The 12,757-nt window shown below is 35.5% G+C and overlaps 1 long non-coding RNA gene across 1 annotated transcript; it reads left to right on the plus strand.

Annotated features, from left to right (window-relative positions):
* Positions 1-2,923: 2,923 nt before the first annotated feature.
* LOC131315879 (uncharacterized) lies at positions 2,924-12,757 on the plus strand. Its single transcript, XR_009196929.1, has 4 exons — positions 2,924-3,068; positions 7,674-7,732; positions 8,408-8,445; positions 12,495-12,757. It is a non-coding gene; the product is annotated as an uncharacterized LOC131315879 (long non-coding RNA).

A 12,757-nucleotide genomic window follows, 5' to 3' on the forward strand; every position in this document is an offset into this window, starting at 1 on the left:
TTTTTTTTTTGGGGGGGGGGGGTGGTCAAATGTTGTTAAAACTGAAACTCTTGACATTGAGGGAAACTCACTTAAATAATATGCTTGCCCATTTACTATACGAACCTAGTAAATGAATATAGAAGGGAAAATATAAAGATGGTAGAACTTCAATTAATAAATATCTCGATGGAACTTGGGTTTTGAGGTTTCTAATTGTCATGACTCTTGGTTTACTGTGAGTTACCCGCCTGCTCACGCTCTTTTCACATGAGGTGGATACGCCCATATATATCTTCTTTTGAGCATGTATTATAGGCTATAAAGGAAATTAAAGGATGTAATAAGCCTCAAGGGTGAACATAGAAGCATTCTTCAGGGCCTAAAGTTATGAGAGATTAGACGATTCAAAGGAGAGTTTACCCAAAAAGGGGAAAAAAGGATTCAAAGGAGTAGAGCGAAATTTGTTGTCTTATTATGTGTCGTGGTTCTACTTGATGCTAATTTGTGGTCTTTCTTATTTAGCAAGAAAAATGGTGTAGACTGTAGAGAATGGATGAGGGAGCCAAGGAAAATAAAAGGAAGAAAACCCAAGTACAGGGCTTGCTTCAAACCTGAGAGTTTTCAATGGCATGTTTTTAAGCTGTGTTTTTTTTTTCCCCATTGACTTGTTGGTAATCTTAGGTTAATGGTTGTCTCCGTTAGAATTTTACAAGTCGTGTCGTGTTTTTTTTTTGGGGTTGTAGTCTAAAATTTAGCTTTTTTCCCTTTCTTGGAAGTGGTAAATATGATATTTGAAATTGGCATGTATAATGATCTCATACGATTTTGAAATTGGCATGTATATTGATCTCATATGATTTTGAAATTGACATGTACATGAAAACAGTTTGAAAGTACTATATACATTGCTTTCCTAGTTGGAGAATTATCTTTTGCTTCACTGTCAAAGGCTTGCTTCTGGGCGTAAATTTGCAGGTTAGAAAGCTTATTTTAATGTCATGTGCATGCCATATTATAAAATCTTATTTGTTTGAGGATGTGTTCTTTTTTCACAACATTGCATTTGAAAGTGTTTGCATGGTTGGTCATATATCCTCTCTACTTTAGTTTATGGAAAAGGGAACCATGAGGTTTCCATTGATGAGGTTTTGTGATTTACTAGGACGATACGATTTTTGGAACCGTATTTGTTTTTCAAAGTTTTATACTGTGATTTTCCTATAGATTTGTATCTCTCTCTCTCTCTCTCTCTCATGTGTATGTATAACTTTGTTTTCTTATTGAGTACTGCTATGGCTTTCAATTCTCCACATGAGGTGGATACGCCCATATATATCTTCTTTCGAGCATGTATTATAGGCTATAAAGGAAATTAAAGGATGTAATAAGCCTCAAGGCTGAACATAGAAGCATTCTTCAAGGCCTAAAGTTATGTGGGATTAGACGATTCAAAGGAGAGTTTACCAAAAAAGGGAAAACAAGGATTCAAAGGAGTAGAGCGAAATTTGTTGTCTTATTATGTGTCGTGGTTCTACTTGATGCTAATTTGTGGTCTTTCTTATTTAGCGAGAAAAATGGTGTAGACTGTAGAGAATGGATGAGGGCAGCCAAGGAAAATAAAAGGAAGAAAACCCAAGTTTAAGGCTTGCTTCAAACCCGATAGTTTTCAATGGCATGTTTTTTTAGCTGTGCTTTTTTTTTCCCCATTGACTTGTTGGTAATCTTAGGTTAATGGTTGTCTCCGTTAAATTTTTACAAGTCCTGTCGTATTTTTTTTGGGGTTGTAGTCTAAAATTTAGCTTTTTTCCCTTTCTTGGAAGTGGTAAATATGATATTTGAAATTGGCATGTATAATGATCTCATACGATTTTGAAATTGGCATGTATATTGATCTCATATGATTTTGAAATTGACATGTACATGAAAACAGTTTGAAAGTACTATGTACGTTGCTTTCCTAGTTGGAGAATTATCTTTTGCTTCACTGTCAAAGGCTTGCTTCTGGGCGTAAATTTGCAGGTTAGAAAGCTTATTTTAATGTCATGTGCATGCCATATTATAAAATCTTATTTGTTTGAGGATGTGTTCTTTTTTCACAACATTGCACTTGAAAGTGTTTACATGGTTGGTCATCTATCCTCTCTACTTTAGTTTATGGAAAAGGGAACCATGAGGTTTCCATTGATGAGGTTTTGTGATTTACTAGGACAATACGATTTTTGGAACCGTATTTGTTTTTCAAAGTTTTTCAAAGTTTTATACTGTGATTTTACTACAGATTTGTATATCTCTCTCTCTCTCTCTCTCTCTCTCTCTCTCTCTCATGTGTATGTATAACTTTGTTTTGTTATTGAGTACTGCTACGGCTTTCAATTCTCCACATGAGGTGGATACGCCCATATATATCTTCTTTCGAGCATGTATTATAGGCTATAAAGGAATTAAAGGATGTAATAAGCCTCAAGGTTGAACATAGAAGCGTTCTTCAAGGCCTAAAGTTATGAGAGATTATACGATTCAAAGGAGAGTTTACCAAAAAAGGGAAAAACAGGATTCAAAGGAGTAGAGCGAAATTTGTTGTCTTATTATGTGTCGTGGTTCTACTTGATGCTAATTTGTGGTCTTTCTTATTTAGCGAGAAAAATGGTGTAGACTGTAGAGAATGGATGAGGGAAGTCAATGAAAATAAAAGGATGAAAACCCAAGAACAGGGCTTGCTTCAAACTTGAGAGTTTTCAATGGCATGTTTTTAAGCTGTGTTTTTTTTTCCCCATTGACTTGTTGGTAATCTTAGGTTAATGGTTGTCTCCGTTAGATTTTTAGAAGTCGTGTCGTGTTTTTTTTGGGGTTGTAGTCTAAAATTTAGCTTTTTTCCCTTTCTTGGAAGTGGTAAATATGATATTTGAAATTGGCATGTATATTGATATCATACGATTTTGAAATTGGCATGTCTATTGATCTCATATGATTTTGAAATTGACATGTACATGAAAACGGTTTGAAAGTACTATGTACGTTGCTTTCCTAGTTGGAGAATTATCTTTTGCTTCACTGTCAAAGGCTTGCTTCTGGGCGTAAATTTGCAGGTTAGAAAGCTTATTTTAATGTCATGTGCATGCCATATTATAAAATCTTATTTGTTTGAGGATGTGTTCTTTTTTCACAACATTGCATTTGAAAGTGTTTGCATGGTTGGTCATCTATCCTCTCTACTTTAGTTTATGGAAAAGGGAACCATGAGGTTTCCATTGATGAGGTTTTGTGATTTACTAGGACGATACGATTTTTGGAACCGTATTTGTTTTTCAAAGTTTTATACTGTGATTTTCCTATAGATTTGTATATCTCTCTCTCTCTCTCTCTCTCTCTCTCATGTGTATGTATAACTTTGTTTTATTATTGAGTACTACTACGGCTTTCAATTCTCCACTTTTCGAAATCTAGAAATGACTGTAAATAATGCTTTCTGAAACATGGTAAGTTAAAACTCAACAATCTTTGCATTGTACTTCACTTAAGAGTAGAGGTGGCAATCCAAACCCATATTACTTAACCCGCCCAAATCCGCCCACTTATAACCCAACTCAATCCGCCCATATTGTGTGATGGGTTGATATGGGTTCAACCCATATCAACCCATATTTATATGGGTTTAAATGAGTTAAGAGTGGGTTCAATATGGGTTAGAATTAAAAATGACCCAATACCTCTTTCTCTCTTAGCCCGCACTCTCTCCTTCTCTGATTCACCTCTCTCTCTCTCTCTAACTGTGTTTGCAACAACGACACTCCCAAGCACACCGACAAAACCATCTCCGGTCACTCCGACGTCGTCCCTCTCGAGTTCCACCAAATAGCAACCGCTCTCCTCGACATCACAACCCCCCAAATCAAACTGCAATCTCAATCCGACAACACCGCCGATTTTAACTCCAAAACGGCGTTTTGCGGTCCTAAATTCCTAACCAAACAGCACCGAGACACTTCAAAACCCCAACTTAAGTTCACACATTCCCTTTCCAACCAAACAGGTTGATTGAGACTGCAAGTTGATTTCGATTTATGATTTCCTACTCTTCAGATCTAGCGTTGGATCAGTGAAACGGTGATCAGAGAACAACAATTCGAACTCTACCGCTGTCTTTTGTCGGGCTTAGACCACCATTACAGGTGACTATTTTCTACTTTTCCAGTTGTTCATGAATCTATTTTCCGAATGGGTTGCGAGATCTTTGTAGTACCGTTGATTTGTAGAGAATTTGGTTTGTGGGAATTTGGGTGTAGATGATCGTGTTACTGTATTTTTTGAGTAGTAAAAATGGAAGAAAATATTGATGATAATATTGAGCAATGCTCTTCGAGTGCTGCTAGACGTCCGAAGAGGTCCACTTCATCTGTATGGGATGAATTTGAAAAATTACCTCTTTGTGCTGATGGAAAAATTAGGGCCAAGTGTATTTTCTGTGGACTACAATATGTCGTTGGTGAATCAGGCACGTCGAATTTATTACGCCATAGGGAAAAATGTCCTAACAGAGAGCCTCATGACTTTCATCCTTCTATTCAGGTAGATCAAGAGATGTACCGTGCGAAAATGGCCATGACAATTATTAAGCACAATTACCCTTTTACATTTGTGGAACATGAAGGAATTAGAGACATACATTCTTTTTTAAATCCAACGGTGAAATCTGTTTCAAGAAATACAGCAAAGGCGGATGTATTGAAGCTATTTGAAAGGGATACAGTAACATTAAAATGTACATTAGAATCCATTACAAGTAGGATATGCCTAACTTCAGATTTATGGTCTTCCCTAACTAGTGATGGATATCTAGCTCTTACGGCACATTACATTGATGAGGATTGGGTTCTACAGAAAAAGATATTGAATTTTCGTCATGTTCCTCCTCCACATAATGGACCAATTTTGGCTGAAAGAGTTATTCATTTGTTGAAAGATTGGGGAATTGAGAAAAAAATATTCACCCTCACATTGGATAATGCAAAGTATAATGATGGTCTCGTTGACGTCTTGAAGCGTCATATGTTGTTGAGCAACTCTTTGTCGTGTGATGGTCAATTCTTTCATATACGTTGTGGTGCACATGTGTTGAATCTCATAGTTCAAGAGGGTTTGAAAGTGATTGAGGAAGCGATACATAGTGTTAGAGAAAGTGTCAAGTATGTTAGAGGTTCAGAAGCAAGGAAAATCAAATTTGCTGAATGCCTTGCTCAATTACCTTCAAGTAGTAGTAAGAAGGTTCGGCAAGATATTGTGACTAGATGGAACTCAACATATTCGATGCTTGAATGTGCCCTTGTTCATCGTCTTGCTTACTATCGATTACAGTTGGTTGATACAAATTTCAGGACATGCCCATCAGAAGAGGAGTGGGAAAGGGTTGAAAGAATAACTAGGTTTCTAAAGCCATTTTTTGAGATTACTAAACTATTTTCCGGGTCCCGGTATCCAACTGCGAACTTATACTTTCATGGGGTGTGGAAGATGCAACTTTTCATTAAGGAGGAGATGGAAAATTTAGACGGTGTTATAAGTTCCATGGCAAGAAGGATGAAAGGGAAATTTGACAAGTATTGGGAATGCTATAGCATGGTTTTATCGTTGGCCATTATATTAGATCCTCGATACAAGCTACAATTTGTTGAGTTTTGCTTGAAAAAGCTAGATTTGATGAACTTTTCTGATCGGGTTAAAAGCATTCGTGAGAAGCTATATTTATTGTTTGAAGACTATGTGAACCGTTCTCCCGCATGAACTTTCAATCCGTCATCATCAGCACACACTACAAGCGGAGGCAATCAAAATGACATACTTGATGTGTTGGATGTGAGTATATATGTCTAAATTTGTCCAATGTTCATAGTAGCAATTTCTAATTGTAATGTTTGATAAGTCTTAACTGCATAACTTTTGTAGGAATTTGATGTTTTTGAGAGTCAAGAATGTGGATTGAGTAGAGTCAAGTCAGAACTTGACTTATATTTAGAAGAGCCTAGACTTGACAGGAAGAAAAATGTGGATTTGGATATTCTTTGTTATTGGAAGGGAAACACCTCCAGATATCCAAATCTCTCATTCATGGCACGTGACATTTTGAGTATTCCGATCACTACAGTTGCTTTAGAGTCAGCTTTTAGCATTGGAGGCCGTATTATAGACAAATATCGCTCTTCACTCATACCAAAGAATGTAGAGGCATTGTTATGTACTCGAGATTGGCAATACAATGCAAATAGTAAGCAATCGGTCCTTTATTTATTTATTTATTGGAGATTGATATACTGTATGGATGATATATAACAGTTGTTTTATGTACTTGTTGAAAAATTGTAGTTGTTGAAGAGGAGGATGAAGAGGAGGAAGAGCTTGTGGAGAATTTTGGAGAGAGAGTTGCTGCACTTTGTGCCAATACAACCATTAGTGTCTAAGTAAGTCTATAACTACCAAATGCTTCGGTATGAGAGTTGCTGTTATTTCCTGCAAGTGGTGTTTCATGAAGATCAGAATTTTAGAATTTGGGTTTCTAAACTATCCAAATGCTTATTATATTCAGGTGTGTACTATTATCTGTTTACAACTCCCAACCGTATGTGGGGAGGGCTAAGAGATAGCTGGATTACTATTAGCGTTCTGAGCATGTTTTATTGTCCAACTGCTGATGCTCCTATTGATATTGGTCATGGTTGTATAACGAGTTGAACTATTGCTGCAATGTTGATGTTTCTTGCTGGAAATCAGTTTGTTGGGGTTCCATGATTTAATGGGGAAAAGGCGGGGGTGTGGAAAAAAAAAAAAACGGGTTAGGTCGGGTCGGGTTTGGGTTTGACTTGACCCGTATTTGACCCGACCTGTATCAACCCGTTTACTATTTGACCCATATTTGACCCGTGACCCATTTCAACCCGCCCAAACCCGCCCATTTGCCACCTCTACTTAAGAGTGACAAAATCAACAATATATTCTGTGTTATATGCCCCCACTTGAAACTAAAATAATTTTGTATAAATTAGCATAATTGTGAAAGTGTGCTAATATATAACCATACAAACTTGCATATATCTCGAAAATACACATATAGTATTAGTTTTATACTTGAACTTCATCATATGGTGCATTTATACTTGTTGATTTACGAGTTGTTTGTCTATTTTGAGCTATTTTTTCTTGATTCTTTTTATTTTTAATCATCTGGGAGAAATATCTTAAAATAAAGTCATTAGCAAAACTAGCTCGATTGTTCTAAAATTTGTCGATGTTCATTTAAAACATATTTGAAAAATTTTGTCTAAGATTTTGTGCTCATTTTTACCTAATTTAACTGAAAGTATGCATCATAAACTTTTGTAATTAGTAATGCATGCCTTAATTTTGTACGATCTTACTGTGGTTGACTACAAAAATAAACTTTTGCCATTATGATTAGCAAGGTGCCCCCATTAGGCTATTCCTGGATCCATCGCTTGCTATGTGTTGTTGAATGTCATGTCTTTTGTGTTCCTAGTTTTTTTTTTGGTTGGTGCCTCTTGACTCTCTTTGTTCATAATTTCAAATTGTCATAAAGAGATGATGATAGTCAATTGTTTTAAAACTACCGTTAGTTGTTATTACTGGAACTTGTCACAAAGAAAAGGAATGCCTTCAGTCTTATAATTAGATTTCATTTGCAGCTCGCGTAGCAGCATAGCCATAGTGAAGAGTATATAAATCGCTCTAAGATGATGACATGGTAAGTGTCCTCTTCATAATTGCTAATTCTTAGTTTTGCTTAATGCCTTTGGTTGTTGAACTTCTTTGTTTGTGGCATTTGGAGTATTAATTAAGATGATGAAAACGAGAAGTCAAACATGTAGTGTGTGATTGAATGTTCAATTAAGGCATAAGGCAAGTAGTTAGGTGATTTAACTGAACTCGGCACCGACACATAACATTGATACTCCGACAAAAAAAAATTCAATATACTAGACACTGACACTCTGGCTCACAAATTATTCATAATACAAAGGACAAGACATGCCACGTAGGCTCAAGTTAAGTAGTATTGAGCTAACAAAGAGAGAAATACTAGGTGGCTCATTCGGTGAAGGTCTAATTGTCATTCAATTTTGGTTTATTGACTTAGAATATCTTTTGTTTTTTGTTTTTTTGTTTTTTTTTTCGGGATTTGCAAGTTGTAGGGTAAATAGTGATCTCTACACGAATTCGTGGATGGTCTACCACCGATTCTCTGGACTTTAAGGTTTACAAAAGGGAAGTCTTATAGTGAATATTATGGATAAATTGTTTCTTAGTTCCCTCTTTAAGTTGTTAAGCTGATCCATTTGAGATTAAAAACTGTAACAAGTCTTAATCCACCTCTTGGGTGGCATGGGATTTAACTCTAATATTTTTGCGTGCTCTTTAGGTGTATTTTGTGGTTCAGAGTAAATGGATTTGTTGAAGGTATTTTCTTTGTTCTTTTTTTGTTCAACAATTTGTTCTTGTTGGGCAACCCCCTATGTTCTTTCGTGTGTTCATTGTGGAAAAAATTCTAAGTTCTTAATGTTTTTTTTGGTATAAAAACTCAGCCTTATTTGTTAGCCTAGAGCACAATTAGTTGAACTTTATTTATGAAAATTTCTATATTAGTCAGTTTAGCTTGGAGCAAATTTGGTTATTGATGGTTGGATTTGTGTTGGGTTTGACTATTGAGGAATGATTTACCATCTTTCGCCTGATTTGGGTTCATGGTCTGCATACAGTGTGACACTAGGTAACTATCTCTCTAGAATTCATTCTTTCTTTCTAGTCTTCTTTGTTGCAGTTCCTTTCAAAGAGTTTCGATTATTTTATGGGAAAATATTGAAATACCCCCTAAAACATTGTCAAATAAACACCCAAATTTTATTTAACTTAAATTACAAATGTTATTTAACTTAAATTACACACCTAAACTATGTCTCTGTTATTCAATTAACCTCCTACCTTCTAAATCCGTCAAATTGTTGACAGATTTTGCTGACTTGGACCAACAACTCCGTTAACTCACACATGTGGCTCCTTATTTTTTACACGTGGCACCACATGTACAGTAAAACAAAGATTTGGGCCTGATATCTCATCTTCCACCTCTCTCTCTCTCTCTAGCAAACCAAGAGATGTGTTCTCTTGCCCTGCTTACAAGACAGAGATGTTCGTGAAGTCACAGAGATGTTCTAGACTTCACGAACATCTCTGGGTTTGTGAGAGAGAGTGTGAGAGCTCTGACGTTAAGAATATTGGTATGATGATGATTCGAGACTAACATTAGGTATTGGTTACGAACTTATTCACACACTTTTTAAAGTCAAGTGGCCAAGCCGATTCAAAATCCCTATATTCCGATTTTTTCCTTGAAATTCTGAGAATGGAGTACTAGTTATTGTTAGAATAATTTTTTAATGTTGTGCAAATAGCATATTTTTCTGAGTCTGGAACTCAAACAGCTTTTCGACTACGCGCGCGATCGGTTATTTGAGACCACTAGTGACTTGCATGGACACTTGTTAGGCTCATGGACACATGTCCAGATACATGCATATTAGACCATATTTTAACAATTTTTGATCACTTTATATCATATTTTTTAAGAAGAGCATATAGAGAGAAATTCAATCACATCGAACTCATAAGAGAGGTCAGAGGGAGAATTTCGGCCAAGAGGAGAAAAAAGCATTAGGAGGTGTTCTTCAACCTATCCATCTCGGTTCCACCACGAGCCACCACTTCCTGTCACCGTTCTCTCGCTAGAAAACTTATTTTCTTGCCGGTAACTTCTTAAACTTTCCTGACAGCTTTCTGGACCATCAAAAATTTGTATTTTTGAAACTGTTTTGCTATGATTCAAATTTTGAAGTCTTCCAAACCTTTAGAGTACGTTTCAATACGAAGCTTTTAATACTAAGCACATGCAAAATGGGGTAACACACAATTAGTTATGAATTTTTGAATAATGACTGTCACCTTTGTGTTCGAATTTGATCTTGGCTGCCTTCTTTTAATTTCTGGGGAATTTTCACAACTTGGATGGTTATAATATTTTTACAGGGATTATAGAAGAAAATGGCCTTGGAATCACGTCATTTGGATAAATATACAAGTTTTGGTGAATTTTAAAGTAGGATTATTTGACTAGAACATAAACTGTGATGAACTTGTTTTCTTTTGGTTACTGGGAAATATCCTTTTTACTTATCAATCTAGAATTTTTACTGAGAATAATGCTTTAAGTTGTAAAACTTTGGGTGTTGGTCTCGACCTTTTTGGACTTAAGATGATTAAGTTATGATTTTTTAAGAAAGTGTGACAGATTTTCTTAACTGGTTTCAATAATAGCCTTTACACCTAAAATTCATTCCATGAACGAGATTTTGAGTTCTTAGACCTAATTTAATGTTCTGGTCTAGAATATTTATGGTAAAAAAAGAGTGAGAATGTGACCATTTAACCCTTGGGGTTTCAGTTTGTGCTAAATTGATCGTTTAAAACCTTAATTGTTGGAAGCTAAGTTTTACACTCGAGTTTTGAGTAATTTATGATCTTACCAAAGACCCTGGTTCTCATCGTTGATTTGGATGTTTTGCCAATGGAGACCAGATTTGATAAGATGAGAGCTGATTTGAGTTCGTAACACTTGGGTAGGTTGACTCTGAACGTAAAATGACCATTTTACCCCTGGTAGCGAGATCCGCTATAAGCCTTGACTTAGATGACAAGAATTGGATTATTCGGCTTAGTATATTATTTGTACTTATACTTTGACATTTATGACATTCTCAGTCATTAGGATTGTGTGATCATTGGTCAAGGTATGTGAAGACTCAAGTAGAGATTAATTGCGTCTTTAGGAACAAGGTGAAAGATGCATATCCTGTTTACATGTTTTGATTAAAGAGTTTCAATATTGTTGAAATGTTTTAGAAATATTTTTCTCAGTAGAATCATGGATAATGATTAACTTAATGTGAGGACTTTAAACAAACAAAGTGATTTGGAGTCATAAAGTTGGGAGATATTACCTGATGGTTTGACATCATTCCCTTTTATACTCTAGAGATTGCTCCTTTAGATTCTGGTTGAAACTTGTTCATGAAAGATGTGCGAAATTGACGAGTTTTATGAAATGCGATATTTTTAATATCATGATGGTTTTCTGCTTTATCCTTAAAAGTTGTATTCCATTTTGTGAACGAACTAATAATTGAGAAGATTGCCTTCGGCTTAAGTCTATGAAATGACTTGATTTCATTTTATTATGGACTTGAGATTTAATTATCTTTGAAAGGAAGTACATTTTACATGTTCGGAACTAAAGACTCTGACTACACTTTTTATATGATGTTAGTTGTATCCATGATTTAAATTATTTAATGTGTTTACTGGATATGTTTCATACGAGTTTTAGCTTATGGAGTTTTTAAAAACATACTTTTCCGGTCAACAGCCATAGATGGACTTGGCTTTGCTCTCAAGCCAAAGTCTTTTTGGTTTTTGATTTGCAGTACTGAGGAGTGATGCTGTCGAACTTGTAGTCCTTTATTTTGGTAACTGGTTTGTCTCGGTCAGCTCATGCTATGCTTATGTATAATTGTGTTGTTAAGCACATCTTTTATTTTCGCACATAGAACTCTGACATATTTTGGGATTATTGAAATTGTGCTTTCGCAACTTATTTTATTTGTTGAAAAAACATATTTCGATGAGAGGATTTTATAAATTCCCTAAACTATCTCTACATATAGGGCCTAGGGTGACCTAGACTCACTGGCCAGTCACTAGACCTTTAACCCACGGGTTTGGAGAGAGAGAGAGAGAGAGAGAGAGAGAGAGAGAGAGAGAGAGAGAGAGAGAGAGAGAGAGAGAGTGTGTGTGTGTGTGTGTGTGTGTGTGTGTGTGTGTGCCACATGTGATTTAATGGAGCTGTTAGTCCAAGTCAGCAAAATTCGTCAACAATTTGACAGATTTAGACAGTAAGGGGTTAATTGAATAACAGAGTCATAGTTCAGATGTGTAATTGAAGTTTATTAAAATTTAGATGTTTTTTTTTGAAATTGAGGTCAAAGTTTGGGAAGTATCTTGAAATATATTTTTCCTTATTTTTCTTTTAAGTTTTACTTAGTTTTGGAGTTTTCATCCTTAACACTATGGGTTTCGTTAGTGTACTGTTTATTTAAGACCCTATAACTATAATTTTTATTTGATTAACTACAACTTTATTTGTTCTTAGTAGTCAAGTAATGGGATTTCTTTATGAACTCCACAAGTTCTATGGCCTTGGATTTTTTGGATGTATGATTTTTTGCGTTGCTTTGAAACATATTTTAGCAAACAATTACATGCATTTTTCGGTCAATTCTTTGACTTTAAATCATTTTCCTGAACCTGTTTTCCTTTGCTTCTTGTTGATTGTTACGACATGTTCACTTGGTATTGTTTTTCAGATGGTTAATAAATAGTTGGTTTTATGTTGACAGGTGGTAAATATTATCACATTCAGTTGAGTGATAAACTATGTTGCATGGATTCAAAGACAACACAATGAGGGACTTGGAGAGCTACATGATGCTACAACTCTTAAAAAAGGGGGACACGGACATGGCGGGGTACATGAAAATTTTCTATTTCTGTTATCGGTTATGCAAACCTAAATTTAGTCGCTAAATAATTAAGTTAGGACTTCTATAGAGTGCATTATAGACTGATTGTACAAGCCTATACATACATCTATATATGTATA

Source organism: Rhododendron vialii, chromosome 2a (assembly GCF_030253575.1).
Source record: "Rhododendron vialii isolate Sample 1 chromosome 2a, ASM3025357v1".
Lineage (NCBI taxonomy): Eukaryota > Viridiplantae > Streptophyta > Magnoliopsida > Ericales > Ericaceae > Rhododendron > Rhododendron vialii.